Source organism: Leptonychotes weddellii, chromosome 4 (assembly GCF_054177405.1).
Source record: "Leptonychotes weddellii isolate Sample4059 chromosome 4, ASM5417740v2, whole genome shotgun sequence".
Classification (NCBI taxonomy): Eukaryota; Metazoa; Chordata; class Mammalia; order Carnivora; family Phocidae; genus Leptonychotes; species Leptonychotes weddellii.
Genome location: NC_138372.1, coordinates 52,563,583 through 52,589,520, shown reverse-complemented (window position 1 = coordinate 52,589,520; position 25,938 = coordinate 52,563,583). Strand labels below are relative to the sequence as shown.

General features: G+C 34.2%; 1 protein-coding gene across 5 annotated transcripts in view; it reads right to left on the bottom strand.

Moving 5' to 3' along the window:
• LRRC7 (leucine rich repeat containing 7) overlaps positions 1-25,938 on the bottom strand; it is a 508,503-nt gene that overhangs the window by 304,860 nt on the left and 177,705 nt on the right. The gene's annotated exons all lie outside the window — the stretch shown is intronic.

Here is a 25,938-nt window from a genome sequence, read left to right as displayed (position 1 = left end):
TTTTTCAAATGACAATGTTTCTAATTTATTTGCTGAGAAACCCTTTGCTTCACTAAGTGTGCCACAGGGATACGGAAACCTGCCAAGCTCTCTCCATGTCCTACTTCAAGAAACATCTTTAAAGCCATTACCTAACCTCAAGTATGTCTCTGAAACCTCCTTATCCAGACAACATACATGGTGATTCTAGGACTCTAAGTGGAACATCTGAGGCTTCTTTTTTTGTTTTTTGACTGTTGAAATAATTATATTTCAAAAATACTCAGATTTCATGGGTTTGTTTTCATTTTATCATTACAATATCTGAAAGCCTACAACTGTTACACATGGTTTGATTTGCCACCAATACAAGCAAACCAATTTATCTTCATGAAGATTGATGGACTGATATTGGGACAAACCCCTTTACGGTCTTTAATGCGGATATTATTACACCAGGAGTCAAAACAAGAAATCAAGAAGGAAAGCATGATGCCCGGTACCAAGAAGGAGCTTATTAAATATTTCTAAGTTCTGCTTTTAGACAAGTTACTTATTTTAAGAATAGCAATGCTCCATTCTCTCTCTGCACATTCTTCCCAGGAATTTTCATCTGCTGACTTCAAAGAGACTTCAAAGAGTTTCTATGAATGATTTCTAATATAAACCATTATCCCTGATATAGTTCCTAACTGCTTAACGAACTACCAATCTTTAACTAATACTCAACTTGTCTAAGGCAGAATTTGGAAGTATTTATTAAGCTCCTACTCTGTACCAGACACTGCTTTCTTTCTTGATTTCTTGTTTTGATTAGTTGTGTTTTCATTCTCTCAATTCTGTACCTTGGAGTCATCTTTTATTGCTCCTTTTTTTCCTTCTTCTATATTAAACATTTCACATCTTCCCCTTCCTTTCTTTACCATGCACTCAATCTAGTTCAGACCCTTGCCATCTCCTAGGAGTATTGGTGAAATAATACTGAACAAAAGTATACTATTTCCAAATATCTTTCCTCTACAATAATTTATTTAACAAATATTTATTAAATGTTTACAATGTGCTAGGTACTGGGCTATATGTAGGAAATACCAGTGAGTAAAAGAACTCTGGTCACTGCTCTAATGAATTCACTGGATTGTGAGGGAGATGAATATTAAATAAAAAGTTTTTCAAATAAATCTGTAATTGTACATTATAATTGCTGTACAAGAAAATATTAGTGCTTTATCATTTTATATATTGTCACTTATATTAAATATCTTGATTTAATTTTCTAAAATGTATGTCCATTTCCCAGTTCTAGAAGCTTCACTGCATCACATTTTCAACAGCATTATTTCCCAGCCCATGTTCTTCGGTTGTATTTTCCTCCAAGAAATAAGCAGTGTACATTAGCATATTAAGGGCTCAGAGAGGTCTTGTGATAAAGAATTATGCTTATCTTTGTTCAAACCAGTGTTTCCTAAACCACTTTTTTAAAAATTAAAAAGTTAAAAACTTTAAGTTTATCACTGCAATTAGGATTTGGTATTCTGAATCACACATTTTAGGAAAGGCTAGTCTACAAGATTCTTTAGCTTGACATTCAAGCTGTCTTCAACCTAATTTTTCAGCTATTTTACTTCTACAAGTACATTTTTCCAATTCTATTCCTAGCTTACACCACTCCCAATACTGAATGTCCCTTATCCATTTTCTTCATCTAAACTCATCCAGCCAATCTATGGTAACACTTTTACATCTTTATAAATAATGCTGAATGATTTTATTTGTTGGCTATTATAATTTGTTTGCAGGTCTTAAAACATCACAGTACCAGATGTTACAAAATTCTGTGAATTGGAACTTCTTGGAATAATAAATGGAATATTTTGTTTTACGCTTTATTTATTTCCTTGCCTACTAGTCACAGTGCGTGCTGTTAGAAAAAAAATCCACAGTAATTGAGTTTGGATCATTCATGGAAGATCAAATTTTTTCTTTTTAAAGTCTTCTCTAACTGTTCCAGACTATAACTAAGGTTGCTTTCCTTGTCTTCCTTCTCCTTACCATTTATATTGTCAGCTTATCACTAACTACCCTAAAGAACATCAACCTAAGGATTATAGAATCAATCTGGAAAAAAAATCTCTTGACAGAAGATTTGTAATAAGTAATGGCATATACAGGCTTACTCAAAATTTCTCCTTATTGTACCACATAGATGAATAACAATATTTTAATAGTTCTATTCTTTTCTGTCCACACAACCTGTCTTAGAATTTTTATCTACTGATTTACTTAAATATGCAAATATAGCTATAGAAGACAGTAGAAAGCAAACTTCAAGATTAGGTTAAAAATAGCTCAAGTTCAGGGAAAAGTTCTAATTCCTTTTTTTTTAAGATTTTATTTATTTATTTGTCAGAGAGAGAGAGAGAGTGCACAAGCAGGGGGAAGGGCAGGCAGAGGGAGAAGCAGGCTCCCCCCCGGTGCAAGGAGCCCGATTCAGGACTTGATCCCAGGACCCTGAGATCATGACCTGAGCCGAAGGCAGACGCTTAACAGACTGAGCCACCCTAGTGTTCTGAAAAGTTCTGATTCTTTAAAAAACTGTTACAGTTACATTTCTTGAAGAATGTTGCTTTCAGGCAAGTTGTGAACCTCAGCCAAGATTAGTATGAAGAAACAAATTTCTAAGCATTAGGACACTCTCAAAGATTTAACTTTCATAAGGTGATAACCTAAAATAATGTTTCTGGAATAGGATCTGAAGACGTGTTTATATAGAGATACAGAATAAGAGAATAGAATGGAAATAGTCAGATATAAGCTATTTAATAACTAGAAAGTTACGTTTGGTTGGAACCGTAGCCTAATCACTTATCTCATCCTTGAATAAATTACTCAGATGATGGTTTTATACCTTAATATCTCCTGAGATATTTTTATACTATGATATAAGACAATGGTTTATGTTCTTAATGATGACTGAGTTACTAAGAAAAGATCAATTATTCAGCATGATTTATGGAAAAGCCAGAGATACATATAGTACATTTAGATATAGTTTAATTAAATATTTTTTTAATGAAAATCTGGGTATATGATGGCCAACATTTATTTTTGTAAAGAGTCAATTTATGTGAAGTCGTTCACATCTTCTTGAGTAGGAGCTTTAGTAGGAGCTGGTAAGAAAGTATTTTTCATGTAGTTGTCACGTCTCAGGGATTCCTTGCCTTTTGTGATGTTGACACATGTCAATATGGTGCCCTTCACATGACATGATAAAAGACCTAGGCTTTCAATCTGATATAAGCTGATTGAAGACAGCATTTTTAGATGGTATTTCATGCTGCTTTATACTCATTCTTCAATCATAACTATAGGTAACTTCTAATATTATCTGTGTTTGTTAATATTTTAATTAATGCTGTTGATGGTGGTACTTGTGCCTTCAGGACAGAGCAAATGTTACAGTTCTGAAGCTCAACTAATAAACAGGGCTTGTAGTGATAATCTTTTAATCAATTAGGTTGCTTTGGGTATAAATCTAGGCAGTTACTTTATAATTGGAAAGATCTTAAGAGATTCATGAAACATATAAGCCTACTTGATGTCACCCTCAGGCTGAAAAAAGAGTTAATATAAAAGAAAAATTAATTTAAGAAGCTTTCTGCAAGGAAGTTAAAGGCATATGATAATACACTCAGAGATTTAATAATTGTTGAATGAAATGTTCATGAAAGTTAACATGGCAGAATCAGACTCATTTTAAAATGGAACTACTTTGTTATGATTCTGAGATTTTTTCATTGTTACTCCGTGATATGAGATTAAAAGTACAATTTCACACAACAAATTAAACATCTTGAGTATTTAAATACTTATCTTTATTCATGTTGTAAATAATAAATGCTATATATGGGATTTTTGTTGTTTGTTTAAATTCTTACTGAATTAAATTATTTAGGAAATGGTGAAAGGCAACAGGATTTGAGAAAATTAAGAGAATAAAATCAGGAGCAAACTTTTTGCAAAGAGAATTGGAAAAGACTTTAAAAAGGCAGGAGAGCTCTTGGAATGAAAGAGCATGCCTAAATAATGGGGTCCTTTCGGTAGACAGAGTTTACTTCACAAAGATCACAGTGCTACCAAAGTAAACATTTCTAAAATTCAAACTCAGAACACATGTAAAATTCTTCACAGTCTCCCTGCTACCTTTACTACCAATCCTATATAACTGAGTTGAGAATATATAAGCCTCTGCCAAAACTACAGTCTCCTTCCAAACCACACTCACACCTTACATTCCATGCTTTTGTGCCTTTGTATTTCCTATTCTCCTGAACTCTCTTGCCAGATCATCTCTTCCTTACCATTTTCAACTAAACTCAAGAATTAACCTTGTAGAAGAATTTTCCTCTACTATCCCTGTTATAAGTGAATTTTATCCTCCTAAAATTCATGTGTTGAAGTGTTACCCTTTAGTACCTCAGAATTTGAAAATAAGTTTGCTGCAGGTGTAATTAGTTCAGATGAAATCATACCAGAGTAGTGTGGGACCCTACTCTAATATCACTGGTATTTTTATAAAAAGAAGACTGTGTGAAGAGAGAGATGCACCACAGAGGGAAGATGTAAGGGACATGGAGATGAGATCCATCTATAAGCCAAGGAGACAGTTCTGGAACAGATCCATCCCTCACAGTCTTCCTAAGGAATCAACACTGACAAGACTTGATTCAGTATTTCTAGCCTCCAGAATTATGAGACAATGAATTTCTTTTGTTTGAGCCATCTAGTTTGGGGTCTTTGTTACAGCAGCTCTAGCAAACTAACACAACTCCTTTCTTCAGCTTCCATTCAAAAGTTAGGTGGCTCTTCTCCAATGTCTATTAAAATCAGGGCCCAATAAGGCAAACACTTATTACAATTGTTTTTTTTTTTTTTGTCACTCTCTTGAGGTAGTGTGAGTTCTTAATTAGATCATAAGCTCTGTCTTTTGTTGTTGGTGTTGTTCTCCTAATCCAAGACAGACATGCAATATGAAATTCTCTTTGTACAGATTAATGAGTAGAGGCAAAGATGGAACTTTTGTTTGGCCTTAGATTCACCAACTCTTTGAAGAAGACTAAAAACTGCAATTTCAGGTGCAGCTAAAATTGTCCAACAAAAGTATAAAATTAGACACTCTGAAGAACAACATATGTGACATCACAAAAATAACAAAATGGATAGGTTACCCCCTCATTCTCAGAAATAAACATGTTGGAAAAGAAATGGCTCTCAATGTCTTTCATCAACACACATAGTGATGGGGCACCTGGGGGGCTCAGTTGGTTTAACATCTGCCTTCAGCTCAGGTCATGATCTCAGGGTCCTGGATCAAGTCCCTCATCGGGCTATCTGCTCGGCAGGGAGCCTGCTTCCCCCCCCCCGACGCTCCCCCTGCTTGTGCTCTCCCTCTCTCTCTGTGTCATATAAAAACATTACGCATAATGAATATAATAAACTACTTGAACCTAAAAATTTAACCCAAAGACTTAAATAAAGATTTCAAAAGTGTCTTGAAAAATTTGAAAAGGACGGGTATATCCTATTTAGAAGGAGAAGTTCTAATAGAAAAGAGAGAGCACTATATTTCAATATGGACATCCTAAACTGATAATGGAAGTAAATTGAAGAACGTTTGAAAGAGAATAGAAATAGAAACTATATTACCTTGAAAGTACACTATTAACTACCAGATCATGTGAAATATATCTGAGTGATAATTTTCTAATGATCATGATCATACTGGCAGAGAGAAAAAATAAGACTAATGAGAGAAGAGCTGTTTAGACATTGTGGTCACATAATTCTGTTTAATCAAAATATTGCTACTTAGAATCTCACTTGTTATTTTCTTTAGAATATAAAAGTAATGCATATTTATTATTAAGAATTTGGAAAATATAGTAAAGTATAATAAAATTCACTACATTCCCATCATCCAGAAATCCAGCACTATAAACATATTGGAGTATTTTCTATCATTCATTTAAGGTTGTACTCTAAATACATGCATACATACACATACACACATGCACAAACTTACAACACATTTGTATATTATTAAAATTAAATATATTGTTTTGTCTTGTGCTTTTCTACTTAGCATTAAACTATGAACATTTTCGTATATCATTAAAAGTTCCTGGAAACATATTTCCTATAAATTTGTTTGCCATTTTCCCCAATTATAACTAATGCCTTCATAAACAATTTCAAATACAAGTTCTTATGCATTTACTAGGTGAAAAGAATTTATACACTTTTACTCTTTTTGATAAATATTACAAAATTGCTCAGTTATTGTACCAATTAATACTATCCAGAGTATTATATATGATACCTATTTCTTTGCAAAGCAGATGTTATCAGTTTATTTTCAATCATTGTCAGCTTGAGAGAACAAAGTATAATTTGAGGTGTTTATAATCTTTTCCTTTATTTGTTCCTTTTTAATTTATGCTTATAAAATCAGTTTGTTGAATGAACTTAACTCAATGGCTTACAAATAGGAAAATTTTTATTTTTCACCAATCACTGCCTTTAAATAACACCTTTGGGAACTCTCTTCTCCCCTCTTGGATAAGGGCTTCTGCCAATCCCATAGCTGTCTCATTTTTTCAGTCACAGAAAGAGTCTCCTTTAAATAATTAGTCTCATTCTCAGGTATAGTTGCAGAACAATGTGTGAATAATCAAGATATTTTTGTTAAGTGTATGATTGACCATGATTTTTGAGCAGGTGGGTGCACTAAAGAGAATGATATAAATAACTATATAAAGGATACATCTTTATATGTGAAGGGTTAATAAAATTTAATGTCTCATTTGATTGTGTTTTCATGGAAGGGCTTTTATAATAACATGAATAAATGGCGAAGAAAAAAATTCTAAGATTTTGTTCTCCATTGTCACTAATGGATCCTTTCAAATGGAAATGCCTCTTGATAGCACTTCTGTTAACTGACCTTGGAATTTTGTACCAAGCTTAAACCAAGAATATTTACTTTTCTTACTAATACAGGATGCCACAGAGCAAATAATTCTTATAGTAATATGAATTCAATGTTTTACTTTGTTTCATGAACCCAGTTAGAACTCAATCCACCTCTAGCAATTATAGTGATATAAACATATGAATGTTGTCTGAACAAATCTTCCTTCTATTTCACATTTTCTAGATGTATGTAGAACAAAACAAGGTACAGCGATGAGCATCAATGGAGACAAAATGTACCTATTTTCTCCGTGAGTAGCAACAACTGTCTTCCTAGACTGGCGCTGAACCAAGGGCCAAATCTAATCTGAAGCAGAAAAGTAACATAATTTCATTATTCTCCTGGACCATCTGCTTAGTCCTTAAGAATATTAGAAAGGAATTCATTAAATGAATTTATATGCATCGTGTTTGTGTGTTTGTATGTGTATGCTGAGGTTAAGAGCATGCCCAGTTCAGGGTAGGGAATAAGATGGACGCTGATATAAATGAATATACCAGGTAATTAGAGTAATCTTTTTAGCTTCTTAGAATAAGCATTTCATTTATATTTTAAAAATATTTTCCCCAAAGTAAAGGGAATATATTTAGAATAATTAGTTTTTTTCTGCTTGTTATCATGAGTATTATGGTCTATTTTATATATATTATAACAGACATAACTGAGCACAGTATAGAAATTAAAGAGCATGTAATCATATATTTTAGATATTTTCCACTTTTAAATAGAAATAGAGTAAATATGTACAACCTTACTACCTCAATATCGGAGTAAGAGGCAAAAGCACTATTTTTCTTTTTAAAAATACCATCAACATTTACCCAAAAGGATATAAACATTGTGATCCGAGGGGCATCTGCACCCCAATATTTATAGCAGCAATGTCCACAATAGCCAAATTATGGAAAGAACCGAGATGTCCATTGACAGATGAATGGATAAAGAAGATGTGATATATATATATATTAGAATATTACTCAGCTATCAGAAAGGATGAAATCTTACCATTTACATTGACATGGATGGAACTAGAGGATATTATGCCGAGTGAAATAAGTTGATCAGAGAAAGACAATTATCATATGGTTTCACTCATGAAGAATATAAGGAACAGCACAGAGGATCATAGGGGAAGGGAGGTAAAATGGGAGACAGAGAGGGAGACAAACCATGAGAGACTCTTAACTATGGGAAAGAAACTGAGTGTTGCTGGAGGGGAGATGGATGGGGGGATGGGGTAATTGGGTGATGCGCATTAAGGATGGCACATTATGTGATGAGCACTGGGTGTTGTATGCAACTGAGGAATTACTGAGTTCTACAACTGAAACTAATGATGTGCTATATGTTGGCTAATTGTATTTAAAAAAAAAAAGAATAAAAAAAAAGTTTACATTTCAGTCCATCCTAAAACAGCAGAACACATTCTTTTCAAGTGCACACAGAACATTGTCCAGAATAGACCACATATTAGGTTACAAAATAAGTCTCACCAAATTCAAAAAGGGTGAAGTCATTCCATGAATCCTTTCTGACCACAACATTATGAAACTAGAAATCAACCACAAGAAAAAATCTGGAAAGAGCATAAATACATGGAGGTTAAATAACAGACTCTTAAACAATGAATGGGTCAGCCAAGAAATCAAAGAAGAAATAAACAAATACATGGAGACAAATGAAAATGAAAACAAATGGTCCAAATCTTTGGGATGCAGCAAAAACTGTCCTAAGAAGGAATTTTATAGTAATATAGGCCTATCTCAAGAAGCAAGAAAAATATCAAATAAACAACTTAACCTTACATCTAAAGGAGCTAGAAGAGTAAAAACAAACAAAACACAAAACCAGCAAAAGGAAGGAAATAATAAAGATTAGAGCAGAAATAAATGAAATAGAAACTAAAAAAACATTGGAACAGATGAATGAAACCAGAAACTGGTTTCTAGAAGAAATGGATAAATTCCTAGAACATATAACCTCCCAAAACTGAATCAGGAAGAAATAGAAAACTTGATTAAACTGATTGCCAGCAATGAAATTGAATCAATAATCAAAAAACTCCCAAAAAACGAAAGTCCAGGATCAGATGGCTTCCCAGGTGAATTCTATTAAACTTTAAAGGAAAAATTAATACCTATTCTTCTCAAACTATTCCAAAAAATATAAAAGGAAGGAAAACTTCCAAACTCATTCTATGAGGCCAGCATTACCCTGATCCAAAACCAGATAAAGAACTGCAAACAAAAGATAACTACAGGCCAATATCTCTGATGAACATAGATGCAAAAATCTTCAACAAAACATTAGCAAATCAATTCCAATACATTTAAAAAATTATTCACCACAATTAAGTGGAATTTATTCCTGGAATGCAAGGGTGGTTCAATATTCACAAATCAATCAACGTGATATATTGCATCAACAAGAGAAAGGATAAGAGCCATATGATCATTTCAATAGACACAGAAAAAACATTTGACAAAGTATAACACTGATTTATGATAAAAAACCCTCAACAAAGTAGGTTTGGAGGGAATATAGCTCAACATAATAAAGGCCATATATGAAAAACCCACAGCTAACATCATACTCAATGGTGAAAACCTGAAAGCTTTCCCCCTAAGATCAGGATCAAGACAGGGATGTCCACTCTCACCACTTCTATTCAACATAGTACTGGAAGTCCTAGCCATAGCAATTCAACAACAAAAAGAATAGACAAGAATAAAACACATCCAAATTGGTAAAGAAGAAGTAAAACTTTCACTATTTTCAGATAACATAGGACTCTATATAGAAAATCCTAGCGTCCACCAAAAAACTACTAGAACTGATAAGTGAATTCAGTAAGTCCACAAGATACAAGATCAATGTACAGAAATCCATTGTATTTCTATACACTAAAAATAAAACAACAGAAAGAGAAATTAAGAAAGCAATCCCCTTTACAACTGCACCAAAAAGAATAAAACATCTAGCAATAAACTTAACCTAAGACATGAAAGACCTGTACTCTGAAAACTATAAAACATTGATGAACGAAATTAAAGACAACACAAACAAGTGGAAGGATATTCCATGCTCATGGATTGGAAGAACAAATGCTGTTAAAATGTCCATATTACCCAAAGCAATCTACAGATTTAATGAAAGCCCTAACAAAATACCAACAGCATGTTTCATGTAACCAGAATAAATAATTCTAAAATTTGGATGGAACTACAAAAGAACCCAAATAACCAAAACAATCTTAAAAAAGAAAAAACAAAGCTGTAGGTATCACAACTGAGATTTCAAGTTATATTACAAAGCTATAGTAATAAAAACAGTATGGTACTGGCACAAAAATAGATCAATAGAACAGGATAGAAAGCTCAGAAACAAACCCATGATCAATCATTCTTCAACAAAAGAGTCAAGAATATGCAATAGGAAAAAGAGAGTCTCTTCAACAAATGGTGTTGGGAAAACTGGATGGCTTCATGCAAAAGAATGAAACTGGGCCACTTTCTTACACCATACACAAAAATAAATTCAAAATGGATGAAAGACCTAAATACGAGGCCTGAAACCATCAAAATCCTAGAGGAGAACACAGGCAACAATCTCTTTGACATGGGCCATAGCTACTTCTTTCTAGATATGTCTCTTGAGGCAAGGGAAACAAAAGCAAAAATAAACTATTGGGACTTCATCAAAATAAAAAGCTTCTGCACAGGGAAGGAAACAATCAACAAAACTAAAAGACAATCTACTGAATGGGAGACTATATTTGGAAATGACATATCCAATAAGAGGGGTTATTATCCAAAATATATAAAGAATTTATACAATTCAACACCCAAAAAACAAATAATGCAATTTAAAAATGGGGCAGAAGACATGAAGAATTTTTCCAAAGAAGACATATAGATGGTGAATAGAAACATGAAAAAATGCTCAACATCCCTCACATCAGGGAAATGCAAATCAAAACTACAATGAGATATCACTTTACACCTGTCAGAATGACTAAAATTAAAAATACAAGAAATAAAGGTGTTGGCAAGGCTGTAGAGAAAATGGAACCCTCATGCAGTGCTGGTGGGAATGTAAACTGGTGCAGCCACTCTGGAAAACAGTATGGAGGTTCCTCAAAAAATTAAAAATAGAAGTATCTTCTGATCCAGGAATTGCACTACTGGATATTTACCCAAAGAATGAAAACACTAATTCAAAAAGATATATGTACACTTACGTTTAGTGCAGCATTATTTACAATGACCAAATTATGGAAGCAGTGTCCATTGACAGATGAACAGATAAAGAAGAAATGGTGTGTGTGTGTATATATATACATATATATATATATATATATATATATATATATGATGGAATATTATTCAGCCATAAAAATGAATGAAATCTTGCCATTTGCAATATAGATGCAGCTAGAGAGCATAATGCTACGTGAAATAAGTCAGTCAGAGAAAGACAAATAACATATGATTTTACTCATATGTGTAATTCAAGAAACAAACAAACGAGCAAAGGACAAAGGAAAAAGAGAGCCAAACCAAGAAACACTTTTAACTATAGAAAACAAATATGGTTTGTTTTCTATAGATGGTTACCAGAGGGGAGATGGGTGGGGGGATGGGGGAAATAGGTGATGGGAATTAAAGAGTACACTTATCATGATGAGCACTGAGTAATATATACAATTGGTCACTATATTATACACCCGAAACTAATATAACACTGTACATTAACTATACTGGAATTAAATTAAAAACGTAATAAAGTTTTTAGGAAAGTTTACATTTCAGGTAAATATCTCAGATTGTTTTCCCCAGCGAATTTCTGCTCCTTTACAGATTCTCTGACTACTCTCATTGTCATTTAAACTGATGCTTTTGTTATTTTTTCCCCCAAATCTACCTTCTTAATGTATTGCCATCTTTCAGCTAATGAATTAATACTCATCCAGTCTCCTAACCTAAATATTCAAGAATCATCCTCCACTCTATATTTTCCACCACTTTTCTCTTTCAATGTCACAAATGAGACAGATTTTCAAATGTGGCTCCTCCTCTCCGTAATCATTGCTGGAATGTTGGATCATGTTCCCTTCTCTTTCTTTGACTTCTCCAAATAGCTTTCTAGTTGGTTTCCACATAGCCTATCATGTAAATGTTGTCAATTTCTTCAACCCAACACATCCACGATGCCTCTGCACTCTTCCATGCTTTTGCAAGTGCTTTTCTCTGCCAGGAATGATCTTCACTCTTTGTTTTAACTTGGAGAAATCTTAATCATTCATCCTCAAGGCAGTTCAAATGTCACTCTGCAAATCTTTTCCAACTTCCTTATGATGGAAGTTACTTTCTTCTTTTGACCTTAGAGCTCTTTCTAGCATTGATTGTAATAAGTTGTCAAAGCTCCTTCTAAAGACTTATCATCACCCAAACCTGCTCAGTCCTTACAAAGACTCCATCCCTAACCAGCTAACAATTCAAATTTCTTTTTAAATTTCATCAGAAAGGCAAGTCACAGCACTTTCATGCTTTACGAGATGTTACATATGGATGACATCTAAGTGATGAATCATCTTTCTTATGAAATGTCTTCTATAATAACTTTTATGTTCTAAAGAACACCCTGGCAGGTTATAAAAAATAAGACCAACTCTGCTTTCTTTAACAACAAATACTTAGTTACTTTGTGGCTCAGAAATGATATTCTGCTTTAGGCACAAAATAATGCATGTTTTTAAAAATTCTTTGTCATTTATACATTACAATTATGCCCTGTAAACAATAACAAAATGATTGACAAAATTGAGAGCATTAATATAATTATATGTTTAGTCACAAAGATTTAAAATAATGAAGGACTATGGCATAGCTCTGTGAAATAAGTCACCTTATTTTTCTGCTTTAATCTGAGAATGGTTTACCATGCTAGTGTAGAATCTGGCTGGTAAAAATTATTAAACATTAATAATAAACATTATTAAACATTATTAAATAACTGGGTCTTATATCCCAAGTTATTCATAATATATTCAGCTATTACTGAGATATATCTCACAATATTTATACACACACATACAAAAATATACACACATACACACACATGTAAATATCTTCTAATGACCATATATAATCTGAAGGCACTAAACACACCCAAAATTAAATACATAAAATAACATAAAATTATTTTACTCATAAAAATATTTTGCCTTTAAAATTTTACTGGTTTGGAAATATTTTCACTGGAAATATCTCTGTTAGTTGGTTACACATGAATTATACAAAGCAACATGGTTAAGGTATACTGCATTAAAATATCAAGAAATATGCATTCTAATCCTAATTCTGAGGCAAACCAGTAAGTTTAAATTATTTCATGTTTAGTTTTACATAGGTAAAATAATAATTTTGGACTAGAATTTCTAAGTTTTTTAACAAAACTAATAGCTTATAACCCTAATTATTTCATATACCTAGCTCTGCTTTACTCAGTTTAGAATCTGTAAGAATTTTTGGCAGTTTTCCTTCTGAGTTTTTGTGTCACATAATTTACATTAACACATACATACACACATATAGTTTTATATTTCTGTTCTTGCTCTTTTAAAATTATGTTCAAATCTATATTAGCTTTTTAAATCTTAGCATCACTTTCTCAATAATTTGTATTGGCTTAAACAAGATGAAAATTCATCTTAAAATGTTCTGAGGGTTCTAAATGGAGAGGATCTGGTCAGATCTTCATTTCTATCTTGCTATTCAGTAGAGAATAATTTGAAGAAGGCTCTGGCCCGGAGGTTCTGTGGCCAGAAAAGAGGTAGAGAAGAGAGAAGTAAACATAGTAAGAGATAAAGTAAATAAATAAAAGAGTTATAATCAGCAAGACTTGGTGATTGGTCACATTTGGTAAATCTCCTTTAGCTTGCTCCTGTACTAAAATACCTCTGGGAGCTAGGAGAATCTGGTTATTATTTCTTCTATCTCCTTCTCATACATGCCTCTGGTCTTTATTCTCAAATACCTGCTTCCCACCACTGGTTCTACTTTGCATTTTGGTGATTTCTACCTTCACTGATGGTCTTTAGCATCTTTCTTTTGCCAGGGCTCTTCTTGCCTTTTCTTTTGGTTTCCTATTTACCTACTCTTACTTATTCCCTCAGGTCTCAGGTTACATGTTACCTCTGTGGAGTTTTTCTGAACCTCCTGGACTGTAGAGTTGCCAGATTTAGCAAACAAAACAATAACAAAGCAAACAACAAACACAACCAAAAATAGGATGCCCAATTCAATTTAAAATTCAGATAAACAATGGACAGTGTAAGTATGTCCCATGCAATATCTGGGAGAGGTTTACCCTAAAAAATATTTGAAATTCAAATTTAATTGGGCATTCTATATTTTATCTGGCAATACTGAGAACTGCTGCTAAATGCTACATAGCTCAGTGAATTTGGCACTTTCTATCCAATATATTATAGTTGTTTAAATGGTTCCCTTCACCACTGATCTACAGAATAAGATCTAAGTCTCCTTCCTTACTGTAGATCCTCCAGTGCCCAGTGTAGTGTCAGGAACATAGGGGATATTTAATAGATATTTGTTGTATAAATTTATGGATGGATATTTGCTTGCTCTGTTTTGGGGGTTGGCAGTGCTATGGAGTGATCTGTGTCCCCCTAAAATTTATGGGTTGAAGCCCTAATCTCCAATGTCACTGTTTTGAGAAAGAGGGACTTTATAGAGGTAATTAAGGATAAGTGAAATCTTAAGAGTGGGTCCCAATCCAATAGGACTGGTGACTTTATAAGAAGAGGAATAGACACCGGGGACATGCACACACAGAGAAAAGGTCATGTGAGGACACAGCAAGAAGGTGACTGTCTACAAGCCAGGGAGGGAAGCCTCAAGAGAAAGCAAGTCAGTCAGCCAGCACCTTGATCTTGGACTTCCAGCCTCCAGAACTGTGCAGAAATAAATTGTGGCTGTTTAAGCCACACAGTATGTGATATTTTGTTACAGTAGCCCTAGTAGATGAATATAGCAATCCTTGGTATGTGTAGCCATCATCAATCAATATACTTTTTCTCTTCTATTTAGAAAATCGACAAATCATACAATAGACCTCTCATCTCTTGTTTATTTTCTACTTTTGGTTGCTGTCTGTTTTAGAGGTCTTTTCTGATATTACTCATATTGTGAATGCTGGATAGTTCTGAAACTAGATTCTAACAGATGACAAAGGATTTTTTTTATTGTAAACTTTTCAAATGGATTCAATTTCCCTAATGATAGTTCTTTGTTTAATAGTGTAAACCAGTAGCCACTTTCTCCTCCAGTGATTGACATCCTGAAAATTCAGACTTATAGCCTGAATAATTTGTTTTATACAAATTAAACTTTGTTTTTGGCAAAATATGACTTTATATCTTTGTTAACTAGTTCTTCATTAGATTAAATGAGGCATAAATTATCTAGCACAGTTAACCAGTAAATTGCCTAGTTAACCAGTAAATAGCCTGCTTCTCCTTTGATAATAAAAATATAAGTATTCAGAGCAGTTGGAAAAAAAATGAACATACAGGCCTACAGTCAAATCAATTAACTTTCTAAAAGTGTGCTCCCAATCTTATTTCAGTCTTGTGCTCTCTCATGTTGTATCCATTCTGAGACTGTACAGTTTAAATCATCCTATGTTTGCTAAGCAGCCTTGGCAGTAGAAAGATAGCCTCAAACCTTCCTGATCTTTGTGAGTTGGAAGCATTCCTTCTTCTATATTCCTAGGCTTATAGTGGACCTGCTGAAAGCCCACAGCTGTCCCCCTTTATGACTAACACCTTTAATTACCACGCTTACCCTTATCTTGGCCTGCCTTCTGCTAGCCTCAGTGAGGGCAAGGGAAACTATATAATTTAAATTATGATATTTCCTAGCTAATGCCTATCCCTCTATCTTTTCTTTTCCAAGTCAGAAAAGAATAGATGGGAAAAAGCAACCTGATTTGCTTTCTTTATGGCCCTTCTACATAAGCTCAACTTAATCTCAGAAGTGTACTTTCCCATCAGTATCATTTCACCTCTGGTTACCATAGTGACCAGCTACCGCTATCTTGCTTTTAGTCAAGTCTCTCAAACCCTCTTTATTGTTCAATATGGGAATTTTACATTATACCCAGTAACCTAAAAACTGCAGTTTGGGGCATAATTATAGTTTGTTTTTCCTCTCTAAGGAATTTCTCACTTGGCCACTTTTTTTTTTTTTTTTTTTGGTCCTGTTTGTTTCCAAGCTATTAAGAGTCCCCCAAGAACTTACTCCTGCCTATCTACTTTTTACTGAGTCTCTGGGGTCCACTTAAGTCTTTTTTTTCTTTTCAAGCTGCCAAGAATCATATTTTAATTCCTGATAGTTTATTAAGTAAAGCAGTCTAGCTCTTTCAGTGTCTTATTTCTCTCACATAAACTACGCCTGGGGGGCCTTGCCTTTTACAAGTAACAGATCCATCAGTGTGTTCTTTTTGAATAAAAATAGCTTTTTTTCCCTCTATCTCAAAAGGGTACTATTCAATATTTCTCAGCAATTGACTCAAACAGCAGCCTATTGTTAAACTAACACTTTGTATAACAAGAAAAACACATTAAGGCAATTTTCAAAAGGTAGGCCTTTTGTTTTAGAGTTCCAGGTTTCAATTTTAAAAGATACTTAATGAACTGACAATAGAAAAAAAAGAAGTAAAAACTGGCAGAAAAAAATTTTTTAAAATAGGTTTATATCACTATCAGAGGTCCCATAAAACACTCAATTAAAGATTAGTACCAGCTCAGGAGTAGGTAAAGCAGAATGATGAGAGGTCAAGAACATGGACCATGAAATTATAAGACCAAGGTTCAAATTCACAGCTTTACCAATTACTAGCTCTATCATCACACTTACCTTCCCAATAAAATAGAGATATACCCTTCTAAATAGGACTGAGTAATCAGTGTAAAATTTCTTATTAGATTTCAATATGTTTTCCATTTTCTATCATCTCAATGAGACAAAGACGGCTTTCCTCAAGCAACTCAGCCTTCATTAGGTACCCAAAAAAGTTCTCAGTAGGCCCAGACAAGGTATTTTCCCCTCTGGAATAAAATAAGGCAGTTTCTGCCAAACACAGTCATATTCCCTGTTGGACATGTGCAATGTAAATCTACAAATTCCCTGTGGTGAGGGTGTGAAATAAACGCAGCCAAAAGCTTCTTCTTTCCCTTCCCTCCTGTCCTAAAAAGCAAGAATAAATTCCAGACCTAATACTTATTAAAAGACTCAGCTTCTTAGTCTTTGATCCAAAACTCCAATATAAGACTGTGGTAAGTTTAGGTATATCAGAGTTGATCAAGGGAAAGGCACAACCAGAATAAAGCATTATTTTATAAGCTTTACCGGGTAGCACATGGAGAGGTTTGCAAGAGAGTTCTGGGAATTCCCTCTGGAAAGGAGACCTTCCAGATTCCAGAGACAGTGGTGTGGAATCACCATCCAGAAGGGGAAGAGGACCAGGCATCTCCAGTGGAGAGGGAAATTGGAGAGGGCACTTTTATGTCTAGAGTATGTTGCTTAGCAGCAAAATAGGGAGTCTCTGAGTTGGAGAGTTGCTAAGGGTAGCTGCCATTTGAGGACTTTGTAGCCATAAGGTTTGTCTTTTTCTATAGGGAGCATATATTGGGTGCAGTTTTGTGGGGCATGCAAAGCAGGCAGACTTGAAATGGCTAAAAATATACTTATTTGGGCTCTATTTAAAGCAATTGGATATGTAAGAATTTGAATTTGGCTCTGGCAGGCTTTGAGCTAGCAGTCCTAGCCTGCTGTGAAGAAATAAATATAGAGCCCAACACAGAGAGGTCATCTTTAATTCATTTATATAACAAAGACTCGTATTTTCAGAACCGTTGTTTACAACTTTGTTGTCTCCAATCAATTCAAGGGCTGACAATATCAAAGGCAAGGTAAAGATAATGATGATGATAGTAATAATCGTGATGGCTACATTAATTAGGGGAGGGCCTAGCATGAACCTCATAATAAGAAACAGCTGGAAGATTCTTTCCCTTTATACTGCAGATAAGGAGACTAAGTCCCAAAGCAGTGAATGTGTTGAGATTCAAGCACACGGAATCTGTTTAACTACAAAATCTGCACATACAGTCTCTACTTATAATGAGAATGAACTTTTGTATGAAAATTAACCAAAATTTTCTGCAACTTTCCAGATAGAAATTCTGTTTTAGAAGATGTTCTGCTCCTCTGAAAGAGGCTCATTACTTAACTTATTCACATACACTAATGAAGTTTTTTTTTAAATATTTTTTATTTATTTATTTGACACAGAGAGAGACAGCGAGAGAGAGAACATAAGCAGCAGGAGTGGGAGAGGGAGAAGCAGGCTTCCTGCTGAGCAGGGAGCCCGATGCGGGGCTTGATCCCAGGACGCTGGGATCATGACCTGAGCCGAAGGCAGACGCTTAATGACTGAGCCACCAGGCGCCCCAACTAATGAAGTATTTTTGAAAATAAGCTTCTGGTGACCAAAAATGTCTCATTGTCATTGAAATACTACTGGATTATGTTAAAATATGATGAAAACATTAAATAATTTTTATTTGTGTAAAAACTAAAAATAGAGAAACAGTAACTATAAATAGTTTCTTATTTTCTATGAGGTGAAGATACAGCAAAGTGACTTAACAAATGTTCAAATATTAAACATCACAGAGTTAGTGAATAAATTAATAATTGTCTATTCTTAGTGAATCAGTCAGAAAAAGTAAATCTTAAGGGAATTAAAAAAGAAGCTATATAACACTTTTTCTGCAGTGTTTAATCTCACAAATTCCAAATGTCATTTTTCAAAATAGAAAATTGTGAAATAATTAACTTCAACATATGTCACGCTGAGACTTGCAGAAAAGCAGCAAAAATTTTGTTTTAAAAATAACAGAGCAATGCCACTGTTAATAAATGTATATATTTTCCAAGCACTAAATTCTGAACATTTTACCAGCAAAAGTGAGCAAGACTTAGAATTAAATTTCTATTGCTTTTATTGAACTTAAAAAATTCATTGAGTTAAAAATAAATTCATAAGTCCCTAGTGAAGAAAGAGAGAGATCAAATAGGGAACTTCTTAAAAGAATGCTAATGCAATGTAGAAATATGCCCATTTTGCAATCCCTAATGGGAATTCACTTAAGGATCATCAGTGGATGCTAAAGCTACTGGGTAAAAAGTTGTTGGAGTTAGGATATTCATATGCTTTCAAATCCCACACAGTAATCACCAGTTACAAGGAAAAAATGTATAATGGAGGGATTTGATACCACCTCAGTTAAGTGGTCAAATTTAGTATCATCAGGGGTGGGACAAAATGACATTATATGCATCCTGATGTGACAAAAGGCATACGATACCAACAATCTGGTAGTCTTGTCCAATTAGGTATTATATTACCTAAATATAATAATGAAAAAATGATTAACAAATCCATTATCTTGGACGTTTTAAAAGATGACTGGCTAAGGCTTTCTAAAAGTCTTAGGTGGTCATAAATAGAGTAAAGCTAAATGCCTTTGAACAAAATGACAATTTAGCAAAGACAGTATTTCTCTGCATAAAGAAAAAACAGGTGCAGTGTTGAGAAATCTGTGAATGAGGTTTTTCATGCTAGTAAAGAATGGCTTGATATCTTAAAGAAGAGAAATGTTGGTCATGACATATATGACTAAAATTCAGGGGAAATCTGCAAGAACTGATGGTGAGGCACCCATTTACAATTTTTCCACCAATATTCAGAAACAAAATTAAAAATAAATTAGGAGTCACTTGTACCTAAGATAGATGAATCAGGTACTTAGTTAATGTGAGTAAGGAGACATGAGCAGAAAATAAATAATCAAATCATGTTATTACCCTTGTTTTCTGAACGACTTAAATAAAATTACTTTGCTGGCTTAATTTTCACACTCTCTTCTCTGTCCCTGGGTGAATAATGTGCCATCTTATGGAATCTGAAGTAAAGCATGTTCACAGAGAAGTGGAACAAGGACCAATTATAAGCTTAATTGCGTGTCTAACAGGGAACATCAAGTATCATCAGGAATCTTGCCAGAATTCCATTAAAAAGCTTTGGATTAAGAGTCAGGAGACCTGAATTCTAGTCCCAGTTCTGCCATTAAGTAGTCACATGATCTGAATCAAATCACCTTTTATTTTTGAAGTGTCTTTACCTATAAATACATTGGTCCTCATTGATATAATTCTTTAAATTTACCATGTCTTAAATAGGTAAGAAAGTACATGTTCCATATATTTTTTCTTTAATTGTATTTCCTAAAAAAACCCATCTAGATCTTTTCCCACACTGAAATCTCCTTTAAGAATTAGACATTCCTTTCACATCTAGCTGGTACAGAGTCCCTGGATCAATTCCTGAGCCACCAACAAATTCCCACTTTCTCATGAATGTATGGAGCCCTATTAACCATAAAAATGCTTTATTTCTAAAGTCTTAAAGTGGCTTCCTCTATAGAAGTAATTTTGGCAAACAAATGTTCAAAAGAGCATGTTGGTTACACCCCAGTCTTTATTTGAATGTAATTCTTTAGTTTAAGGAAAATAAAGTATTTTTGTTTATAAAAAGGAGATAGAGCCAATTCTTCATTCATATTGTCAGATTCAGTCAAAATATTGCAAGCATATATTAAGTCCAGCTGAGCATTGCAGAAATGCTCTGTATCTTCTTCAATAGGTCGCTGTATCTTCTTCATTATTACATTTACTTAAATCTCATTTTCTCTAGATTATTTTCCTTGTTTCTCAATATGAAACAATCTTTATTTCATTCCCTCACAGCAGAATGTTAACCTACAGAGCTTTAAAATAACTGCTGGTTCACAGCTCCTGGATTTGGATAAAATATTTAGATACTTTGTTTTTAAACTTTTAAGTGGACTCTTTTTTTATGGACTAGAACTTCTGGAATTTCTCAGTGATTGCATATTTTAGTCATAATTGTATGTGTCTTCTTTTGGACAATTAGCTACATATGTGTTTCCTATTTTTCATTAGATTGTGCAACACTGCCCAATTTTTTAAAACTATAAACAACTTTCAAAAATCTGTTTTCTTTTATAAAACATAAATGTTTCCTTTATTTAAAAAAACTCCACTTGGGGCGCCTGAGTGGCTCAGTTGGTTAAGCCTCTGATTCTTGGTTTCAGATCAAGTCATGATCTCAGGGTCTTGGGATCCAACCCAGTGTGGGGTTCCGCACTCAGCGCAGAGTCTACTTGAAACTTTTCACTCCCTCTCCCCCCACTCTGTGCCCCTCAACCCCTGCTCGTGCATGCAAATAGGCATACACGCTTTTTCTCTAAAAACAACAAAAAAATCCTCTTTATCCTGAATATGATCCAGACCTTTTCGAAGTCAGTATTTTAAAAATTAGCTAAGTATTATTACTAATAAATTAGAATTATTTTTGCAAGTTGTAATACATTTTTAATTGAAAGACTGTTTTTCTATTTGATTGTATTGTCTAGGCATTAAATGGTTTGAAGAATAGTTCCATAGTATGTATAAAGGAAATAAATTTCTTTGTCTAGTGTTTTTTTTAAAACTAAATTAACTAGTTAGCAATAAAAATGTTAATTTTTTTTGAAAAGTGAGGAAACAGAGTATAAAGGACATTTTCACATTTTACCTGAAAATATCAAACAATACCTTCTTACTATTAATAAGCAAGATCTTTTAATAGTGTCACTCCTATTTCATAATTGTATTGCTTATAAACTGCTCAGAAAATTTAATGTTATTATCTTGTCTTCAAACTTCATCAATGGAGAATCCTTAATTAGACTTGATAACATTCATAGATGGAGACCACTTTCAGTAACTTTAGCATTGAACATTTTGTTCCAGAGACAGTTTTCCAATTTATTATTTGACAAGAAGTTGAACACCTTTCAAAATTACAATCCAAGTAAAAATCTACCTTGGAAAATGGTGTCTGAATACTTTGTCTTATCTTTTTGTCAGAGAGTTAAGTCAGATGTATTTTATTTTGTTACCGTCCTCTAAATATGTCTTATTTTCTTGTGATGCTTCCATGTTTTGGTAAAACAATAGTGAACTTATAAAATTGCCATCATCTAGCTTATAAAACATACCTTTTAGCAGTGTGTTCCTTTCCCCTGGGTGTAGCTGCAAAACTGTAAGTCAAAGTTTACTTCTTTCATGTGTCAAATTCCTTGATTGCAAATTAAAGTTGTGGGGTTTTTTTTTCCCTAGTAGGAAAAGTAGATCTGCTCCCTTAAAATGAAGGAAATGTAATTAATTTTCACAATTTCCTTGGCTAATGATCATGGAAGGAGCTGGAATTTGGAGTCCAGTGTTCTGTCTCCAATTCTCTTATTCGCTGAAATGGTAGATATTTGATGTAGCAACAATTACCCAATCTGTCTTGTTCACAAGGAGAGCCCTGCACAGTAGGTAAAGCCAGTGAACTGCAGGATAGCTTTATCCTTCTTTCCCTTGCTGCATATTTTATGGCCTTTAACATGCAGTTTCATCCCTTGTTAAATGCATTCTCCAGGCAATTTGACAGATGGGATGGATTTTTTTTGTGTGTGTTTATATGGTATTTTCAAAGCAAGAACAAATCCGCCTTTTCAAACAGTCTCTAGTTAGAACTCCATAAAGCTGTACATGATTCTGGTTGGTTTCTTTTGTTGGTTTGTTTGTTTGTTTTTCTGTTTTGTCTTGGGTTTTGGTGGGGGGAAGGTGTTTTTTTATTAAATGGGAATTTAATATATCAGAATTTCACAGTTCCACCTCCCCCCAAAAGAAAGCCAAGCCAATATATCATAAATATTAAACTAAAAATATGACCCTATATATTCTGAAAAAAGCAATAAAACTGCCAATAAATACACATCTCAGGTGACTGCCAGAGGCAGTTGATATTGCATTAAGCACCTACAAGAACATAAGGATGCAGGATGATTAAAAAGTGGTTGACATAATGATATAATGCATGTTGATTTAAATTCCTCTTGGGAACTATTTTTACACTATCTTTACATTCAGAGCTGCCATAAATTAATAATCATCACAATGATTAACAGCTTTTATTTAACCTTTTCTATATTCATGAGCATGAAATGATAGTAAGAATTCATATTTATAATTGTATAGTCTGTTTCTTTAGTGTCTTCTAAGGAAATGTAAAACCCTACATGATATATGTAAAATCAGACTCTTCAATACAGTAGGAGCCTTGCAGTGATACATCAAGTCTTGGTTTGTAACTTCTAAATTCGTTAACTTAGAGCTTCCATGGAAAACCTTCTTTGTAATGGTAACTGATCTAGGAAAAGCAGTTTTGTAAAATACGGTTATTTTTCACATAACATGTATTAATGGAGGTGGCTATAGGAATCCGCTTAGCTTACTTCTGCCCCTATGGTAGAGGATAGGCCAAGAGTCACAGTGAAGAACAGTGAAAGAAAAGAGAGCTATTTAATTGCAGACCATTAGTAAATGAAGCATCTAAGAAGAAAACCTGGCAGTAAAGGAGTTATCTGGCAAGACGATGGTGGTGGAGAATTTGGAAAAGAGAATTAGTGGCTGCAAAAATAAAAATCTCTTACAGCAAAGTATTTAAAACAGAAGCTTACCCTTCCTATCCCTTTCTTCACTCTCTTCTGGGAGGCTGTGAGGGAGCTGCCCACCCAGATCCCGTTGTGGTTGGAACCATTCATTCTCCCAGCAGCTGGAAGGCTGCCTGTTAATGGCTCACAGGTGCATCTCCCCTAGTACTGCCCTTTACCAAAGTGAATTATCTTACCCAGGTTACAATCCTCTGATAACTGGTTTATGCTGGCTTAAAAACCCAGCCATCTTGTCTCACTTTGGCATAATTCTGAAGGGATTCCCTAGTTCCAGTGATACACATAGGCTTTATGGAAGTCTCTGTTGCAAACTCACTGTAGTTTAATTTCTCTCTACCCAGCACTCCCCAATAATCCTTATCTTTATCTCAGAGCCTGTTTCCAAGAAGCCCAATCTACGACACACTTGACTCCTTACCCTACAGTGTTATGAGGTTCTCCCACAGGTCCCCAACAATATCTTAACTACCAGATTCCATGAGCCCTTAAACTTCTTGGCAGCAGCTTATATCTAACTCTGTTGATCTTTTTTTTTTTTTTTTTTTCCCTTAGCACTCTTTACTCTCTTGCTTCCTTGAATCTGCTTTACCTTAGTCCTCCTCCTACCTCTAAATGTTTTTCATTTTTGGTTTTAGCTTTAACCCAAGTTTTGTTTTCAGTTATCCTCTTACCTCTCGCTTTGTACTTTTTCTTGGGAAATCTCATTTACACACTTGGCCTTGGTTCCCATCTCCATGGTAAAACCCCCTGAATCCAAATATTTAGCTCAGATCTCTGTCCTGTATTTCAAAAACCCAGTAGGTATTGTTCCCCAGATATTGCCTGGCTGCTTCCGATAGACATTCTTCCTACCTCCCACCATGATCCCCTTTACACTATGACCAGAGGTACCATATTCAATGCATCAATACTTACTGGTACTGTCATTGTCCCACTGTTGTTGCTTTAAGAAGTTGTTCATTTCATAAATCTATGACTCTACAGAGTTTTATAATGGTGGTAAAATTTTACGATGTTCCTTCCATCCAATTTGTCTCATGCAAACTCTTTCTTCCTGGCAGTATGGTAGAAAGAGAACGGTCCTTTGAGTCATATAGAAATAGATTGTGATACTGACTATCCCTTTAATAACTGTGGTAACTGTGGAAGTCACTTAACTAATTTCTCTGCAGCTCAGTTCCTCATCTCTCTTACAGAGATACCATGAGGACTAAGTGAGAGGATGTGTGTATAAATATACTTGGACTACATAAAAGTTACTCAATAAATGTCATCTTCCCTCCCTTCTGCCCTTCCTTTCCTCTCAAGGTTTATTGTTCCAGCTATGCTTTAAACAACTAAACTCAGTTTCTAAATTCCACCTAAAAAGTGCTCAACCAGGCCACAGGTAGGAAGAGGGATTTTTGTTTAGCACAGGAAATTTAGGAATAAAGTCAGACAGACAGGGCAGCATTGGGAACTCATTCACCTGGCATCAGAACACCTCAGGACACAGAAGCCAGGTTGCTGGGCCGTGCAGAGATCCCCAGGGCAGCACACGTCTGGCCAGGAGCCTGGGGTATGCAGCTGGTCTTAGTCTCTCTCTGCTTATCTTGGCCTTGACAGTCAATTACGATTTGTGTCAACTTCACCGCTTTCCTCTAGCTTCCCTCTCCCAGGATCGCTATTTTGTGGCTCACCCCAGCATTTAGTGACTTCTTTCCTGTCATAATATTCATAACATTTAGACATCTAAGTTATATACAGGAATTATAGGATCTGGAGAATCATGGCATCAATTTCATCCTTTAAATTTTAAATTTCTGTCCCTATAGTTGTCACCTGTAATCTGTAGTAGTTGGTTATCAATTTCAGGTTATTCTCAATGGATAATATTATCTTTCATTTCTCTCTGATGGTCTAGCAAACACTACTGATATACTTTCAGGAGGATATTCACTTGGAGGTGGTTGGGGGTTAGAATTTTTTTTTTTAAAGTAGTATAGGCTTATTACATTTTAAGGAAACCAAATATGTAAACCAACTAAAGGTATACGTAATTATTTGTAAAAAAAAAACAGTTGAAGAGGACTTATTTAAAAATAGCAAATTCCCATAGTATATTGAAATTATTTTATTTACAGAAATTCAGTAACACAATTGTATAATTTTTTTTTAAAGATTTTATTTATTTATTTGAGAGAGAGAATGACATAGAGATAGCATG